General features: G+C 39.9%; 2 long non-coding RNA genes across 2 annotated transcripts in view; one reads left to right on the forward strand and one right to left on the reverse strand.

The window, feature by feature from the left end:
• LOC137481099 (uncharacterized) overlaps positions 1-18,568 on the reverse strand; it is a 340,016-nt gene that overhangs the window by 12,022 nt on the left and 309,426 nt on the right. The window lies entirely within an intron of this gene.
• Positions 4,034-6,362, forward strand: LOC137481097 (uncharacterized). Its single transcript, XR_011003322.1, has 3 exons — positions 4,034-4,503; positions 4,614-4,666; positions 5,440-6,362. It is a non-coding gene; the product is annotated as an uncharacterized lncRNA (long non-coding RNA).

Genomic DNA, 18,568 nt, shown 5'->3' on the forward strand with positions numbered 1-18,568 from the left:
GAGCCACAATACACAGAGCATCACCACACAATTTCAGAAGGCTTCAGCCCAAACAGAGTAACACCATCCACCACAGAAGGCTGCAAGCATCTGCCCTCCTTGTTCTTTAGCCCAACCTTTTATCCCCTCACGCTGATGCATGGCACCTGTGTGCCCTCTGTTCCCTTTGGTGGTTGCTCAGTGCACCTGGGCACTCCATGGCTCACTGCTGTCAGTGCTGCTCACCTGCTTCTCACAGCTGTGCCCACTGGGGATGGGGCTCACCCAGCCCCATCCCAATCACCACAAACTGTGTGCCTACACTTCTCCTTGTTCCATGGACACCCCACCAGTGTGAGCTGAAACCTGACCTCTATTTTTATAGTTCTTGTATCGATGGCCGCACTTTGAAATATAAAAACTGTATCATTCAACATTTAAGAAAGAACTTCTTAATACACACTGGACAGCTTTATCAGTTAATTTGAATTTGCTGAAAAAAAGCCACATTTTTAGATTTGATCCTCCTGGTCTTAAAATATTAATCAGACACATGCTCAGTATTTTTTTAATCCAACTATCTCTAGAATGCTTATTGACAATTTACAAAAAGAGGTTAGAAAATAATAAAGGGAAATATGTAAGTAATTATGGTTCTAGTATTGCAGGGCCAAGTGAAGTAAATTAATGTAATGCAAACATTTTATGGATTTGTTTAATTATTTGCAAGTACAGTTAAATCTGCAAGTACAATTAAATCATAGTGCAGTGGGTGGGGGGTTATAAATTGGAATGTTCCTAATGAGTCTTTTCAGAATACTCAAAATTCTTTGCAAAATACGGATATATTTCCAGGTTGTTTATATCCACTTGCTGAATAGATGACTGCACACAGATGTGGCTACATTCCAAAAACTTGGGGACAACTTTCAGTTAGCTACCAATGAAATTTCCCTTATGCCAAGTGGGCATCAGAAGGCCTTTCCTCCTTTGTTTCCCATGGATGTTCCCTGAAGAGCTGATGCAGACGTTGTGGAGATTTGTGTGGCCCAGCAGAGCAAAATGAGCCAAAGGGAATTTCACTGGCTCTGGGTGGTACCTACAGTGATTTCTGATTTGATTGAGGTGTTACTTTCTGTGGATTCTGGATACCCATCAGGGTATTCATATTCCAAATCTAAGAATACGCAAATCTTGGAGAGTCCCTGAAAAGCTGCAGTGCTACAACTCTGCTGCCACTGGAGTCAGTGACTTCATCCCATAGCTCACAGAGAGCAGTGACAGACCAGTGCCTACAACTTCAGAGAATTCAATCCTAAATTACACAGGTGTCAGGCAAAATTAATTAACTGCTTTTGTTTAAATATATAAGATTATATGGTGCTCCTGCTAAACTTAAAATGATGTGGCAAACAAAGAATTTTCTTTTCTGCAATATATTGTAATCAGCAATTCAATTCCCTGAAATTATAGTTCAGATTTCATGTTTACATTCAAATACTGTATAATTTTTGCTCTTTTTCATTAAGAATTAAAAAAAAAAATACTGACCCAGAAAGTATTATGAGAGGTATCCAACATGTCTTGAGCTCTGAACAGTCAAAATAATTCCAAACCGAAAGGATATTCAGTTACATTTGTACCTGTCTGAAATACCTGCATAGCATGAAATACCCCCTGTGCAATGGAACTCATCTAGGTCTTTCTGTCTGCAACTCACAGAGTTGAGACATGTTTTGAAAATGCATCTTTGACTTTGGTTCTTCAAAGAAATCCTGAGAAGAGGTGAAAACGGAGAGACTGTTCGAAACACTCCAAAAGGCCTGTGTTCTTCCAGAGACTATTAATTACCAACTGAGCTGCCAATCCCTTCAGAAATGGATCAAAAAGCCACAGAAAGCAGTGACTTAGCAAAAAGAAGCAACTTCCCATGTTTTGTTTTATTTAGAGAGAAACTTTTTTTCTTTTCTTCTTTGCATTTCCAGGAATTTCACAACTAGTGGCAGATGTTCTGTGTTGCATGGCTCTTACTCTTTTAAGGGGATGAGCAAACATGCATAGTATTCAATAATGCATAGGAATGTCATACCTTTCAGGCATTGCCCTGCCCCTGCGAGGCCATCAGCCCTTTGATATTTCTAGGTTCAATATTACTTGAGACCAATCAACCACAAAATTTGCTTTTTTTTGATCTTTCTCCAAAATTCACAGCATATCAGCATTACTGATTACAGCTTGGCATCATTTTGGATGGTTACTCCACTCATGCTGGGTGGGGCTTTGGAGGGAGAGAGGTGGCTTGGTTAATTTTTTCTGATGAGGAGAAAATGTCTTGACCCTTGATGCTGAGGAACCCAGCTCTGTGCTGCTGAGGCTTTGGTGTACAAAGCTGGAGACAGAGCAGGAGTCCTGCCTGCCTGGCTGAGTGCTGATTGACCTGCAGGAGGACGTGTGTGAGCCTGCCTGTGGGGGAGGAGGATTATCAGCAAGTGAGGGATCTGCTACTAGCCTTTAAATTGAAAGCTTTATAAAAGCTCTATGCTTTTATAACTGATGTTTTATAGATGTAAAGTGTTCACAGCCTCAGTGACAGCATCCACCATACCTTTCTGAAATGAACAGGCACCTGACCTCAGCTGGGTCTTTGAAGTGGTGGCTTCAGCTCTCACTATGTAAATATGTTTATTTGCTGCAGAAGCCAGTTCTCTAGTATGAATATGATTGCTCCCCCATAGACATATGAGAGCATGGGGGGGCTTTCCACAAGCAGAAGCCTCTCTGACCACTTGTGTTTTGTACATCTTAGATGGGAACCATTGTCCAAAACACTACTGAGTCACATGTGCATGTTGTTTTCTGTTTGCTTCCCTACATACACAATTTTCACCAGTTCAGAAACTTGGATAACCTCCTTCTATCCAGTTTTCTGCCCAAATGAGATGGAGTAAGATTTTAAATAATGTGACAAATAATTAAAACAAAACACTTCATTTTTAAAACATTTCCAATAAATAGTGCTTTTGAGGTCACTCATGAGACCAAGATTATTTTAAATTGATTGCTGTTTCCAAAAATCAATACTACCCACACATCCCTTGGATATTATGCTCCACTCAAGACACAGGCCAGGGTCCCACTGCTCCCATGGGTGAACTTTTTGCAGAATTAGGACTAAAACTACAAAAGATCTGCTTGTAATGCTATTAAAGCAACACTGGTGTAGCAAAGCACATAGGATGTCACACAAGGAATCGATGGGTTAAACAGATCTTTTTTCAGGTTTAGGATTTGTATGAGGAAATGATGTCCATGTAGCCAGGCGCTGGCTGAGGACATGGCATGCACTCTGACAATGGCTTTTCTTGTTATCTAGAATCTTTTAATAAAGTGTTAATTATAAAGGCTTCTCAACTCATTGTTTAGAGTCCTAAAGAGAAGCACACTTTTCCTGTCAAACACGAAGGTTTTGCAGCATGTGAGTTTGTCTTGTAGCAGTAAGCTGTATTTTCCTGGCAAGTGATTAATTTAAATGGGCTGGAGCTGCCCTGACATCCTGCAGGCCCCAGTGCTCCCTGCTCTGAAAAGGACCACGGCAAACCATGCTAGAGAATTGCCACTAGAGCCGTGCCTTGGAGGGGTGTGCTTTGCAGAATTTTATGGGTAGCACAGTTGCCCATGTTGAGCCTTTTCCTAGCAAGACCTGATGACCAAACACTGCCCAGGGGAAAGGCAAAGAACCAGCACATTTAATTCTTGCTCAAGCCTGCAAGTCTGTGATCTTATGTTTGGTGAGGGATGGTGTGCAGGTCACCTCCTCCAGACCATTCATTACTGTAAACACCTCTACCATGTCTTCTGGTGTCACTGGAAGAGTAAACAGGTTGGCAGAAAAATTCAAAATTACCTGTAATAGAGGTTTCAATATGCACTTCCATTAACTTTAACCAAAAAGGAATTGAAAATGTGGGGAAAGGAAAAAAAAAACCTCAGCATCTGAAAGCAGCACTGTGTCTAGTATGACACGCTGTGTAAAGTGAACCTTCAAAGGAAAAATAATATCACTTTGTAATGCTGATATTTTGCTGAGTTATTTATTTTATGACAAAAAAGCATTGTGCTATGTGAACAAATATGAATTTACTACTTTTAAATAAGCAGATAAGAAAAGTAGATCACTATAGAAAACTTCCTGAATACTTTAAATAGATAATCACAAAAAGCAATTAACTGGGGAAAAATCTGGGTTATTCTATGATTTTCCTTGACCTGTTGGGGTATCACCTGAACTCCATGGCCAGGTGTTCATTGCTAAGAGCAGACAGTCCCTGCATGCTTTTGTTTGTTTCACATCAGACATGAGCCAGCCCAACTCCTCTTTCTCACTCTGCTGCTGGAAGGTGAGTGGGGTTCAGCCAGACCAGTGCCAAAGAACAGAAATGCCCTGGAGTTAAAGCTCTGAGTCATCAGCTCCAGGTAGTCTCAGAAAAAGACATTAATTGCAGCTTCAATTTTGACATCGATAAGGTGAAACAAAACAGAATTGGTTAAGAAAGAAAAAACAGCTAAGGCTTTGGAAATGTCTGAACTTCGATATTTCTTTTTTTTTTTTTTTTTTTTTTTTTTTTTTTTACCAGTGCAGAAGAGCATAGCAGGAAAACTTTTGAAAGAGAGGTCTTAAAAAAGCAGGGTAAGAGCAAAACTGCCTTTTTCAAACAATTCTATGTTGCTGATCTCACAAACCCATGTCATATAATTTCTGTTGCTAAATTTATTCCTGCATTTTTTGCACCATTAGAGGCATTTATTGGTAGAAGTTTTTTATACAATTTTCTTGAAGCTGCACCCACAGAGTCCAGACACAGAGCAAAGCACCTCTGCACAAGGTGGGAACCCTCTAGAAAGTGGTAGCTCCTGTTGGAGGCATTCACAGCATGCCTGAAATTGGGTCTGAGGGATATAGGCTGAATTCACACAAATGGCTGATGGATATAAACACTTGCATGCTATTCAGGCAAACATTCAAACACACTGTTTAGTGACTTACTGGACTGAGATGGCTGACCAGAATCACTTAATTGTGTAAATGTGAATGCCTCTGTTTTAACCCCAGTCTAACTCTCTCTACTACATCTTAATCATATACAGAAATCTATGTTCCTCTCTGGATCCACTGCTCTCTGATCAGTACAATGAACCAGAAAAAAAGTTTGCAAACACAATCTAATTCACATTTAAGGACACCTGAGGAGCCCCAGCGCCCTCTATTTGCAACAAACCATTTTGCTAAGAACATTTGCTGTTAATGATCCTTGCTATTAAAATATGCCCATTTTGGCATGGTAACTCTTTCTGTGCCTGAGGTTTGCACTTCCACCAGGCTGTTGTCTTTATTCACAATGTGCTTTTCACCACACTTCCAGATGTTGCAATGGTAGACATCATTTTCTCTTGAACTTTTAGGACAAGATCTCTTACATATTTGCCCCGAATGTCACACTAGGAATGGGCTCATCATCCTCCAAGACATACCATTACAAGACAGAAGCTGACAGTGCTGCATTCCCCAACATCTGCTGCTGCAAGGACTCTGCAAAAAGGCACTTCAGAGCATGGCATCCAGAAGGGCTGCAGTGACAGTCCTAACTCATGCCTTACAACTAAAATTCTTAAGTAATTTTTGCAACTACTACAGATACTGCACATATATTAAAGATGAGAAAAATTGCTGTATACATTATGCCTGCACATGGATGCTTCATGAACTCTTGTTGTTTGCCTTTCAGTACTAGCAGATAAGCATTGCAATTCTACCCCGGGTTTTTTTAATTGAGTAATGCTATGAAAAGATTAATTAATTTGCATACAATATAAATCTACATTCATTTTTTATTATTGCACAATCAGGGAGCTTTAATGTAACAAATTCAAGTGCTACGTGCTTTGATTGCTCTTTGTAAAAATACTTAAATATCGCTCATTTGGAAAGATTCTTATGGAAGTTTTCTAAATGATCTATGTGCTATTTGGGAAAACTTTCCTTATAAAATCTCTGTACAACATTAAGATTTCTGATACTCCAAATTCTTTAGGTTCTGAGTATCTCAACAAGAAGAGTGCTTGTAAATGTTTTCATATAAAATGACCAAACTGAACAATGGAGAGAAAAATGAAAAATTAGCTGATACTTGGAATATACGGTCTATCATGAATAGAGGTGTAAGTAATATTTTAAAATATATTACTGGTTTTGCTAGAGAACTTAAATTATTACTAGAGTACATAATACTCATTCTATTTAAGACTATCATTAAGAGCACGACTTTCAATAATCACTAAACTCCCTTTAGATCCAAATTCAGAAAAGCTATTTTGAAGTTTATATAAATAACCTTTTAAGGTATTATAATGAAGAAAGTAAAAAAAAGCTGGAGAAATGTGATCTAAGTTACAAACCTCTTCCATGACAAAAATCAAACCAGAATTTTTTAAGTGCAACACACTGACAATAAGTCTGTTTCTTTTCATAACTTTCCAAATAAAATATTATTTCTGGGAAGCTTCTTCCAATGCAATAAGGTTTCCTTCTGCACACTTTCCTTTGGGCTCTTGAAAGAACAACAAAACATTGTAAATAAAAAAGACAAATCAGCTTAAGAAGAAGCAGCACTTCCACTTTGCCTAAAATTTCCAGCCTGGTTTTAAAACTTGAAGAAATTTAGATGAGGGTTGGAAAGGATACTGACATTTTGAGTGATTAGCTGAAGAGCACTGAAATATCTTAATTACTTACTAGTAGCAGGGTATTGGTAACTGCAGCTCGGTAAAGGAAGGGGGAGATAAAATGCTTTCTTAAGCACATATGTGATTCTATGTAAATCTGAACTGCTGCCTGAAATGTTTGCCAATAAAGATGAAAGTCCCACAACATAGTCACAACATGATATCTATCATATGGCTTCCTGGCTGTTGTGTATGTTTTTGCTGTGTGTAATTGACTGTGTTGGTGTTTGCACTACCTAGAATTTGCATATTAGCTCAAACACTGTGTTCTTGGTGGGCCGCATCCTGCGAGCTCCCCCGGAGGGATCCAGCTGCCCTGAATCCCAGGGACACCAACACAGGGCTCTCGGGAGGTGCTGAGCGCTGCATCCATGTTCCCACATTTGTCATCCATGGAACAGAAGGTGGGCAAACACACCCGTTTGTAGTGGCACAAGAGGGAATGTTGAGACTTCAGCCTTCAGAGTGAAATACATCAGCAGCTCAGGAGATGACAAAACATGGGCTCCACCACAGCCAAGGTTTTGGTTATTCTAGAGGCAAAGTTGTGATGGATACAGGAGTAAACTGACTCTGAGAGTCAGTTTGCTTTCCAAATACCACTAGGGATAAGAGTTTCTCCCTTCCCAACCTTTTCTCTTTTATAATCTAAACTATGCAAGCCTGTGTTTCCAGAAATCAGATCGGAAATTTCTACTCATTGATTCTGCCAACAAAGCCAGCGAGAAAAGAGAAGAATTTGATGTGGAAATACAGCAGCCACCATCTCTTACAACAAACATAAAATCAGAATCATCTTATTACCCTCACTGAAGTTATTTCCCTCAATCCAAGCACTTGTGCTCTGCTGTCAGTCCTGGGCTATCCAGTAATCATCCGTCTGTTCTCATAGCACTTCCCCTGCTCACACTAGTAGCAAAAAGCAGCTGTGATGAATCAGGGCTACAAAAAGGGATTTTATCCACTAAGCAAGTACAAATCATTAATAGAAATTACCTTAGTGTATGACTTGGCTGCTTCTTATGATGCAGCTACATATGTCGCAGCATGTAGGAAAAAGAGGCACAGCAGATGCTACTGGAAGCAAAATCCTGGGAAGGAAAGATGGCATGTTGCTAGCAGCTCTGGTTAGAGGGGGATGAAAGAAGAAGATGCAGCACTTACTGGACCTGCTGCTGTTGCTATTGAAGCATCTGCTCCATTACCATGATTAAAGAATGTGTTTCCACTTCTACTGCTGCTACTTCCCTGTTTTGCTTTTTCTATGCTTCATTTTTTTTATTATTTTCTCATGAATGAAAGGAAATCTATAAGGTCTCTAAACAGGTTCACGTTATGGGCACACAGGGAAGGTGCAGGGATGGGAAGAAAGGATTCCTACGCAGAGATGCATCAACACTCTCCTTGAGTATGTAACAAGTTAACGATCCATTTAAAAATAAAATCTTGACCACCAGTTAATAAGGCCTCCTATAGCAAATTCCAGCATAAACAAACACTCATAGAGCAAGTGTGAAGTTCAGGGTAGGGTCAGACTATTTAAGGCAGATAAGTGGGAAGTCTAGATTCTAGTCCATATTTTCCCAGACTGAAACATCCTAAAATACCATATCTAATTAATCAGAACATCTTTCTGACTCACTCCTCAACAATTACCCAGGCAGGGAGAAATAGCATAAAATCAAAGGCTGTAAAAGGGTCCTCCTGTATTCTGTGCCTATCATTGAGAACACAAAACATAATTTAGTTTGTGACTAGATGCAGACTTTGAGGATATCAGATTAAATCAGGAGAATATGGTCAATTTTCAGTGATGGGATAGCAAAGTCAGTGAGTTAAAATTTGTCTGCACTGGTCTGTACCACAGGAAACAGAAAGTCAGCCTTCCCAACAAGGACCTGCTGACAAAAATCAGGGCTCAAGCCTGATGGCAGCTGAAGGGAAAGGTTCCAACAGCAGAAACCAGTGACAACGTCCACATGTTTTTATGGATAAAGACTCAGCTTCCCTGTCCCCAAAGGAGCAGCTGCTCCTCACAACAGCGAAGGTGGCCAGAAAACTGAATTGGCTTTTATTTATAAGGCTTTTGATGCTTTTCCCCTTGCAGGCTCTGTGTGTATTTATCTTCACACACACATTAACATATCCTCCCACTCTACCTGTCTGAGCAGGGGCCATGAAAGCATCTTAAAATCATGGCTCCATCTGCCCAGCTGTGGGTGATATGGGTGATGGGGTTCAGACACACAGGCCAGAAACTTTGCTGCATACAGACCTCACTCCAGAAAAATGAATGAGTTAGGGGTGCCCTGACAGGTGTCCTCAAGGCTGTGTCCTGCAAGGGCTATCAGCATGGAAGAGCACATTTAAAGCAAGAGTTTAGCTCCTCCGATTACACCATGATACCTGAAAACACACCGTAAGGTCTTAAGCCACTTTTGGTCCAGAACAGCTCTAAGGACATTAACTCCTTAACATGGTTAGGGCTCTCGTTTGCCATGAGGGCCTGATCCAAAGCCCAGTAAAATCCCTTAAATTATTTCCATTGACTCCAATAGGATTTGCACTGGGCTCTAAATCCTTAAAGCAAAGCTTGAAGCAGTTACTTCATTCTGCCCTGGAGCTTTTAAATCCTTAAGCAGTCTTAAAGGAAGCTTTGACTTGATTTGTTAATCACAATGAAGTAAAAACCATGCCAGGTGCCATTGCTAAGCCCCAAACTACTTTTGAAGATATAGTTTTCCTTTGTCTTTATTTGCTTCCTTCATGGTTTATAAAAAAAAAAAAACTCAAGCAGCCAAGAAAACTAATTAGAACCCCAGATATGCAACATTCATATGCTTAATTTTAATCAAGTGAGAAACTTTCCTGAATAAGTAAGTTATACAAAATTAAGCACATACTTAATTAAGCAGTCATATGATCAAGACAACTAGGGGAAAAGCAGTGACACTGCACATAAGCAGAGTGCTACTACATATAAATAAGCCAAAAAAAGGGAAACAGTGGGTTTAGCTCAGTGTCATCTGTTACAGCAGCTGCAGGTGAGACTTGCAAACACAGGTGGGACAAAATGGGTTTTTAAGAGTGTCCCTGGAAGTTCTTGCTACTGAAGAACTTCAATGTTTTGCAGGATTTCGGCTAAACATAAGCTCAACCAGACCTTGCTGGAGAAACAAAGATTCCCAGTTACTACTGGGTCCATATTACACAGCCTCTGCTGAAGTAACTGCCCCTAATTTGGTACAAGCTGAGCATTTGCCCTGTGTGCTTTTGGTAACAGGGTGATCTGGAATTTAACACCAGCATGAGTGAGGCATCTGCCCAAATGACATCTCTATTTTACCCTGATTGTATCAGGCTTTTTTTTTAAATTTACTCCACTGCTTCTGTTTCATGTTATTGATGCAGAAAGTAGAGTGGGAAAAGGGAATTTTCATGTAACTTAAAAGTTAATTTGCTGCTCAGAGAACTTGGCCTGAAAATGAGTCATAAATGTACAAAATGAGATACCTAGAAAGTATGAAGGATGATAGATGGGAACTGATCCCAGGTATCTGAAACAATCTGAAAGCATCACCTCTTATTTCTCCAGACAATGTTCTTATGGCCAAACAGGTAATATCCCCCCTTTCCAACAGGCTGAACAGGAGCTTTGTAGAGTTCCATTTTGACATCCTCTTTCAGATGCCCAAGTCCTTGTGTGGTTATTGGTCTTGTCTCAGGGATGAAGTGATCCAATTAACTTCTAGGGCACAACCCCACTGCACAGACACGCAAAGCAGAGACAGCCAGGGTAGGAAGGTTGACTGATCTGTGCTAATGTGCTTTCTGGAACAAGCACATTTCCTACCAGCATTGGATTATGTTATGGGGACAGCAGAAGTTGGATGTTTTTGCCTCCCTTTCCATTACATGGTATAAAGTGTCCAAATAGACTTCACATAACTGCCTTGTGCCTGTGCAGGCAGCACTGGTGCTTGTCTGCTACAGAGAAGAAGCCAAAGTTATTTTAATGACTGATGGATTCAATTTCTATGGCCATTTTTATTACCTGGGTACTGCGACGAAAATCAACCACAGGAAGAACTCAATTTTGTTTTTCATTAATATTCACTTTGTTGATATGAACAGATGATTTTGGGGAGCTCAGATGCCCTTTTAATTTATATCTTTGCAATGTGGAACAGCTATCTTCCACTTTCAAGTAAGTAAATCTGCATCTCACTTCTTGTGGGTTTTCTACATTATAACAAATGGAATTCAGTCTTCTAAATGTTCTACCAAATAAAAAAAAAGTGGAGGGAAGTAAATACCCTTAAAAAAAAGGCAGCTAGTGTTATAGGTGGGTATTGGTCATTAAATATCATAATTGTGTCTCTAATTTCTAGAAATAATAGGGGGGAAAAAGCTGAAACATATGCTTGATAGAAATCACTATCAGATCTGAGACCTACAACATTCCCTTGAGCTCTGGCCAGGAGCTCCATTCTTCTTCACATCATGAAGCTTTCTGCAGAGTCTGGCTAAGGTTTTTCTTGGTAGCTTTACATTAAGATATATGGATGTTTTTAAGAGATCAATACAATACCCCTCAAATTCAACCTCCTCTTCTCTTCACAGTGATCTTCAGGTCTTTTTGGCTGGATGCAATGCATTTTGGAGCCATTTTCTTCCTTCTTAAGCCTCATTTTATATTTTTAACGCATCCAGCTGCTAGCTGATTTGGCTCAGAAGTGATCTGAGCCTACTAAGGTAACAGAAATAAGTGCTCTAGATCACCAAGTGAGCAGCAGCTTTATGATCCCCACCACTTTTGTACTATTACTAGCTTGGTCACACCAGGAGAAATTCCTAAAAAATATTTCATTTCCACTCAGTGGAAAACACCTAAGACTGAAGTGATGTAACACATCAGTATCTTGTTACATTTTGATCTGTATCATATATTTTCTTGGTTTCTTTGTATAATCATGCTTAGCTAAAAAGGACAAGGCTAGCTGGTTTTATGAGACACAAGGAGAATTGACACTAGCAACTTTGTCTGCATTTAAAATTCAGGGAGATTGCATATTCCTGTTTAGGAAAATGTGTTGTAGAAGTGGCTATTTTTACAGTTGATCCCAAATGAAAGACTTTTCCCCTTCTCCCTTAACAGTGTCCATTTGCTTCTTGAGCTCATTAATGAATCCCTTGGTTTCACTCTCCCACTCGAAAGCTAAGTGAGAATTCAGGAGAAAGCAGACTGGACATACTGTCTGCTCCTGAATTTCAGGATTACCAGGTACAGACAGGACATTTTCAACTCCCAAATAAGTTCAGAATACCATCTTCTTTCAGGTTATCACTGGAGACTATTCAGTCTTTCCATAAATTCCTCGACTCTAACACTGAAATTAAGCCATTCTGCCTTTGATGTCTAACATAGCCTGTGGTGCCATGCTGAAATAATTTGGATCAGAGCCCAGGGAATATGACAGGCCTATTTTTGTTGTCTATTTTGTTTTCCTTTCTAAAGGTTAAGGAACAATTTTGTAGTCCACATCATCCAGAAGAAAGATAAAAGTTCCACAAGGACTAAACCCACAGGATTATTTCCAAATAGGCATTTGAACCACACCTTGGAATCTTCCCAGTGATCTCCCTGCCTAAGTCATGGTGGCAAAGCAAAGAGGACCTTTTTTCCAGAGAGGTTAACCCTCAGTTACAGTGGAGGCAGTAGTCTCATGAGTGGCAGGCAGCTGGGCTGCCCATCCAATTCAGTGTGGTAACTTTTTTTAGGTACCAAGGTAAGAAACAGGAGCAGAAAAACAATGTCTGGTAGAATAAAACACAATCTGATGAGAAGAATGACAAAGTGCCATGTAAAATGCAGTCCTCACCACAACAGCAGACAATCACAATCACTGTCACTCTCAGTCTGGCCACCATACTGTTAGAACCAGAACATCACTGCCTAAATTACTGTAACATAAAAGATCTTACAGATGTTTGAAAATCATACTGTTCAGAGTCACCTGCCTTTTCAGAAGATGAAAGGCAGAAATGATGAGTAGATAACCACCGTGGAGGTGCACTGAGACATCACTGCTGAGGAGCAGGAATCTCCCCCTGCAAGCTCTTCAGCTCAGCTCTGAACAGTGGTACTTATGATTCAGCTCATATTCACTCTATCCTCATTTATAAGATAAATAATTTTGAGATGTATCTAAAATTACTTTACAACCTTTTAATCACTGAAAATTGTGTATAATTATTATACCTGCACTCGGGTGCCAAGATCTGCTGTGAAATACTTGGCTGCTCAAAGTGTGTGGAGGAAATGCTTCAATTCCACATTAATTAATGAATTTTTATCCACACTCCTGTCCATTAACAGCCACCATGCTTTTGCTGTGAATGGTCATTATTACAGACTGAAATAGGAGCATAAATTTACTGATAATGAAAGTGTCACTTGGAGGAGCAGTCCATCATCCTGTGTGCTGATATGGTGAGACCTTTTTCTGCTGTCTCGCATCTTTGCCTTGTTTCTGAAGGGCTGGCATGTAAGGGAGGGATCTGTTATTTGTAGACACTCAAAAAACATCCCTTTAAATAAAGTAGGAATGATTTTCAGTATTCCAGGAAATATTTCATTAATTTTAAAGTTGCCCTCTCTTATCAGCCTTTGCAGGTCTTCATCAGGAGACCATCCCTGATCTCCTTGCTCTTGAGATTGTTAGCCATGTTGGTTTTCTGTTGGTGTTCTTTGTTGGCTTATTTTTTTGACAAGGAGTGTTGCTGACTCTTGAAGTAAATTACCTGGTTGACTTAATCCTAAAAAGAGAGATTTCAGTTGATGCTCTGCATCTCTAGACCATATGGAACCATGCTCAAGTTGTCACATTTTCTATATTTTAACTATTTAACTCATTAAATTCACTGGATGGGCTCTCACAGTATCTAATCTGTTAATTACTTTATTAGATGCAGTGTATGATATGACGCACATGGCACAAAAATTCATAAAAACGGGCCTTAATGTAAAAGCATTGCATTAGCACATCTCAAAACATTAAAAAAATAAACACAGATAAAAATAATCTTGAAGAGAATCTCCATTTTACTCTGGGCTCATGTACTGTTACTTTTTTATGTAGTATATAACTACACAATTAGTATTATCTAAATTATCGTGTGCTTGAAAAGGTCCTCTTTCAAGTTGAAGTGTCTGGATGGAACCTGGTGGCTTTCCAAAGCTTGTTCAGTTTGTGTGCACCTGGACACTTATGTTTAAAAACAGTCCCCATATGCAACTGAATAGAGCAAATTGCCAGTTTTTCTTTTTAATCAAGCACATCATATACAAATCATGTTAAAATAGCAGCAGCAAGACTGAAGTGCCTGCATACATATATGTTTCTCTAAATACACCTGAACTTTACCCAGTACCCCTTGCCTGAAACTACATTATTGAGATTAAGATATTCCTTTCCCAGTCAAAGCAATCAGTGTGATGAGACAGCTGCAGAGGCCAGCAGCAAGTTCTGCATCAACCAACCTCTGCACCCGTGCAGTGCTCAGGCAACTTCAGAGCCTAAATCACACTTTATGAGAGCTGCTTACCCCTCAAGGAAATAGTTAAGAACTTATTTGATGTTTGAAAAAGCAAGAAAATAAATAAATAGTGTGAGAAAAGAAGTTGTTTGCAGGATTCTTTCGATTGGCTTTCTCAAACAGTGAGATGTGGCACAATTACACATGTGTGATATGCATGTCTAAGATTTTCCCAGGAGGTCTTGGCCAAAATGCTCCTGTCCTTCAGTGGTGTGTGCATTAACAACTTTAAACCACAGGAGTAGTTCATGAACCACGTGCCTATATTCAGCATATAAAGAACATCAAAGCACTAAAAGTGTTTACCCAAATACTGCAGCACAACACTGAGGCTCCCCAGCACATGGTATTTAGGAACAAAACCTTTGGGCTGAATTCTTGTGAATTAAGTCTCTGGACTGAGGAACAGTTCAAGCAAGTTAATTGAACCACCTTGGTGTACTCAAATAATTCTTAATGCCTCAGCAAGACACAGGCTGCCAGGCAGCTATGGGAGGGGAAAGGCACCCAACACCAGGTGTGCCACCCTGTGCACCAGACCCAGGCAGGAACTCTGGAAAGTCACTTGTGGCTCACTGGCTCCTGGTCTCCAACAGGAAAACTGGATCATGATTACTACTGCTCTCTTTGCGGGGCTGGGAAAGGAAAGTCAGTGCCTTTGGAACTTCTGGGTACAGTGACAACAGAGCTCCCAGAGAAACAGCTCCCAGAAAGAACCCCCATTTGGTACAAGGGGTACTTATTTCATAGGTTGAGGCTACATGATAAAACTGGAAAGCAAATATCACCCAAAGTAGGGATTGCTCTTGGGGAAATTATAATTGAGATTCTGTGTCTGAAAGCAGATGTAGGGACTTCCTCATGAAGTTCACCCTCACAGCTTTGCCTCTGACTTCAGAGGCCATCAAAGTCCACAGCTCACTGAGAGTGATGAACACTTTTGCAGTGTTTTCAATAGATTCGGGATGTAAAAAGACTCTCTCAGATGTGGTTGAACTCTGCGCTGGATAGGCAGCTCCAGCAGAGGATGTAGGACAAAGGAAATGCTGTGCCCTATGGACACGGTTTGATGGAAGCTGAGCCCAAAGGATACAAAGGACAGAAGAAAGAAAGTATCAAAAAGCAGGAGTGTCCCTTCACACAGGGTGCGTTGGGGGGCAAGGGAGGAGGCAGAGCAGGACTAGCTCTCCTACTCTTGGCATACTGAATAACAGCAAGGAACATCCTCAGCGAGTCACTCTCCCCACTGTAACAGCTGCCTTTGGTACTGGGGCATGGCTGGAGCAGAGGACAAGAAAGCATCCTAAAACATTTCACAGAACTGCACAGTTTTCTCATAGCATAACTGAATAAATATCATTAAAATATGCATTTTTTACAGTTCTTCATTAACAAGTAAGAGAGCATGTGGTTAGACCAATACTGCATAAGATCTTTTTCCTTGTCAATTTACATTATAAAAACATCTCATGCATATAAAAAGTGGGGGGTTATACCAATAGAATCATATACAGTAGTGTGTGTTTCCATATACTCAGGTTAGTACATATTTACATGTACAATGCACACAGGATTATTCTGGGGCCAAACACTAAAAGAAAACATGCGGTAAATGGTTGCTTTAATAAGTCCTGTTCCATTGAAAGGAAATAAAACCTGAGTATTAATGAGATATAATTATATATTTAAAATCTTTTCCCTTGTGCAGTATACAGAATTAATGCCAGTAAACTCACAAACTGCAACATTCTACTCCATTACATCTGCAATGATTAGAGATAGTTTGAACATCTGGCATATAATCTGTGATAGAAAACAGCATTCTGCACTTTAATGGACGTCTGGAGGCTACACATATCTGATTTTATTTCTTTGTGTTAACTCTTTCTTGGGAGGAAGAGACGACCCAGTGCTTGAGCACCTTCTTTCTGTCTTTTGATGAAGTTGCATGTAGCACTGATATTTAGCTGCTTCCAGGCTACTTATGTTTTAAATATCTAAACTTAAAAGGGACCCACAGAGATTTCTGAGAGGCTATTTATAACATAGACAATTGAGCAGCATAAATATTAATGTGTTAAAACCCAAGAAAATCATCCAATGAAAGTGACAATAATTTCCTCATTTTCAGTGACTCAGAACATAAAAATGAAGCAGCATTTGCTGTTTCTTCATTATTTCAAAGACTTCACGAATATCCTCCCTTAATTTGGTTTACTTTTAGAATCTTGCACATGATAAACTGGGGTTACCAATATTTGTACATTTTGATGTACCCTAACTGTAAGTATGTAAAAGCTTCTTTGACTGGCACTGACTTTCATTGAAAAAATTAGATTATTTCTCAGCTTTTGCAGGGTGTGTTTTGCCCCAAGCTAAACAAGAAGGTTTTAGCCCTACTGTGTTCTGTGGGGAAAAGAGAGATACAAACTTGAAAGGCAAATGAGACTGACAGTGTTATCTTTTGCCTTACTTACTGAATATTAGCTAATACCAACACCTAAGGAGACCTTGAAATTAGACTTTGAGTAGTAATTAAGAGTGATTGAAGAGTGGCATCAGAAGAGATCTGTGTCACTGCTGAAAGGATTCAGCATTTAGAGTGACCTGACAAGTGTTCTGTATGAGTATATTTAGGTATGAGGAAGAATATCTACTGCAGGAAAAGTGCTGGTGTTAGGCAGAGTTTGTAACCTGATCATGTGGATGTCAGGGGCTTGCTCAGCTGCCTGGGTGTAGCAAAAGCTGTAGTTACTGGGTAGCTCCTGTTGAGTACTAACAATTAGCCTTAAACATGGGTGCATTAAGCAGTCCGCAGGTCCTGAGGACCTTACAGCAGAGGTTCACAAGGGCAGCAGAAAGTTCTACTGGCTGCATTACCACACAGAAACACACCACACAGAAACACACCACACACATGCTATGCACAGGGAAGAACAGAAAGCCTGGAGATAATAATTTAAGGCTAAAACTAGCTAAATATGAAGCATGTGCAATCCATTACTACTGAATGGTTTCATGTATTGCTGGGCAGTGGAAAGCTTACATCTATGGAAGGGAGTGAAAAAAAAGGAAAGAAACCCCCCCAATGTTCATTTGTAAACCAGATTGAACCCATTTCAACAAAGATTAGGAAAAATTGGCCTAATTATGGATGATGATCTAATACAATTTGGCCATATTTAATGGAAGTCAGAACCAGAAACTTGCATGTTGCTTCAAGTTCCAATATCTGGACGAATGGAGTTTCTCAGGTACTAAGCTCCTCACATATTTGTCACGTAAAAAGTTTATTAGATTTTACAGCTGAAGAACATTGAAAGATAACTTGAAACATAATTTATTGATGAATCCCCACCCAGGTCTAATGAAACCCAGGAACGTATCTGGAAATAGGCCAACCAGGTTTTACCAAAGTATCTACATTGTCTTTGATTTACTCAATTTTTTTGTCAATAACATCAAATGCTACAATCAGCTCTGCAGCTGTAGAGCTCAGTCCTGCTCCACTCTCAATCAATAAGACTCACTGGAAAAGCAGGCTGGTTTAGACCCCAAAGGAGTAAGCTCCCCTTTGATGGTAGTCTGGTAAAGGTCCAGAGAGGTTCTGTCAGAATGAGGGGCATATTTAACCTGGATTTGCTTGATCTCCTCTACCTAGAACTTTAAGTACAGATCTTAGCAGACATAAATCACTGGATAAAATCATGAACTGTTTTATTTTCAGTGTTAAATCCTCAGTAGGAGGGATGGACTTGGGAGGTCCATACAATTCTACCTTTCCATGCCAGTTATTCAAAGACCAGACTTGCCAAGCCATTTAGCACAAAAACTTAGAAAATTGAATCTGTGACATAGATCTGATAAAACCATCTGAAATTCATGTTGGTGATAAGAGAAGCATGGGAAGGAAAGGGCTGAAGCAGTTGGGAAAGCCCTTAAACAAGAGAAGTGATATTTCAGAACTGCAAGAGGTGTTTAAAACAGATTTTAGGTTTCCCCTGCTTTCACGGAGCAGCATCTTTTAGGGATGTTTCACGGTCCAGCTGTACCTCTCTGTTCCCAGATGGTGCCTGGGGACAATGCAGGACTGAGGCACACATCATTGTTTTCCTCCTGCCCACTAAGGAGGATGCAAGAGAGCCATTAAAAGCCCCACACAGAACAAATCAGATGCTTGTGGCTGTCAAGGCAAGGGAAAAGGTCAAAA

The sequence above is a fragment of the Anomalospiza imberbis genome, chromosome 12 (assembly GCF_031753505.1).
Source record: "Anomalospiza imberbis isolate Cuckoo-Finch-1a 21T00152 chromosome 12, ASM3175350v1, whole genome shotgun sequence".
NCBI lineage: Eukaryota > Metazoa > Chordata > Aves > Passeriformes > Viduidae > Anomalospiza > Anomalospiza imberbis.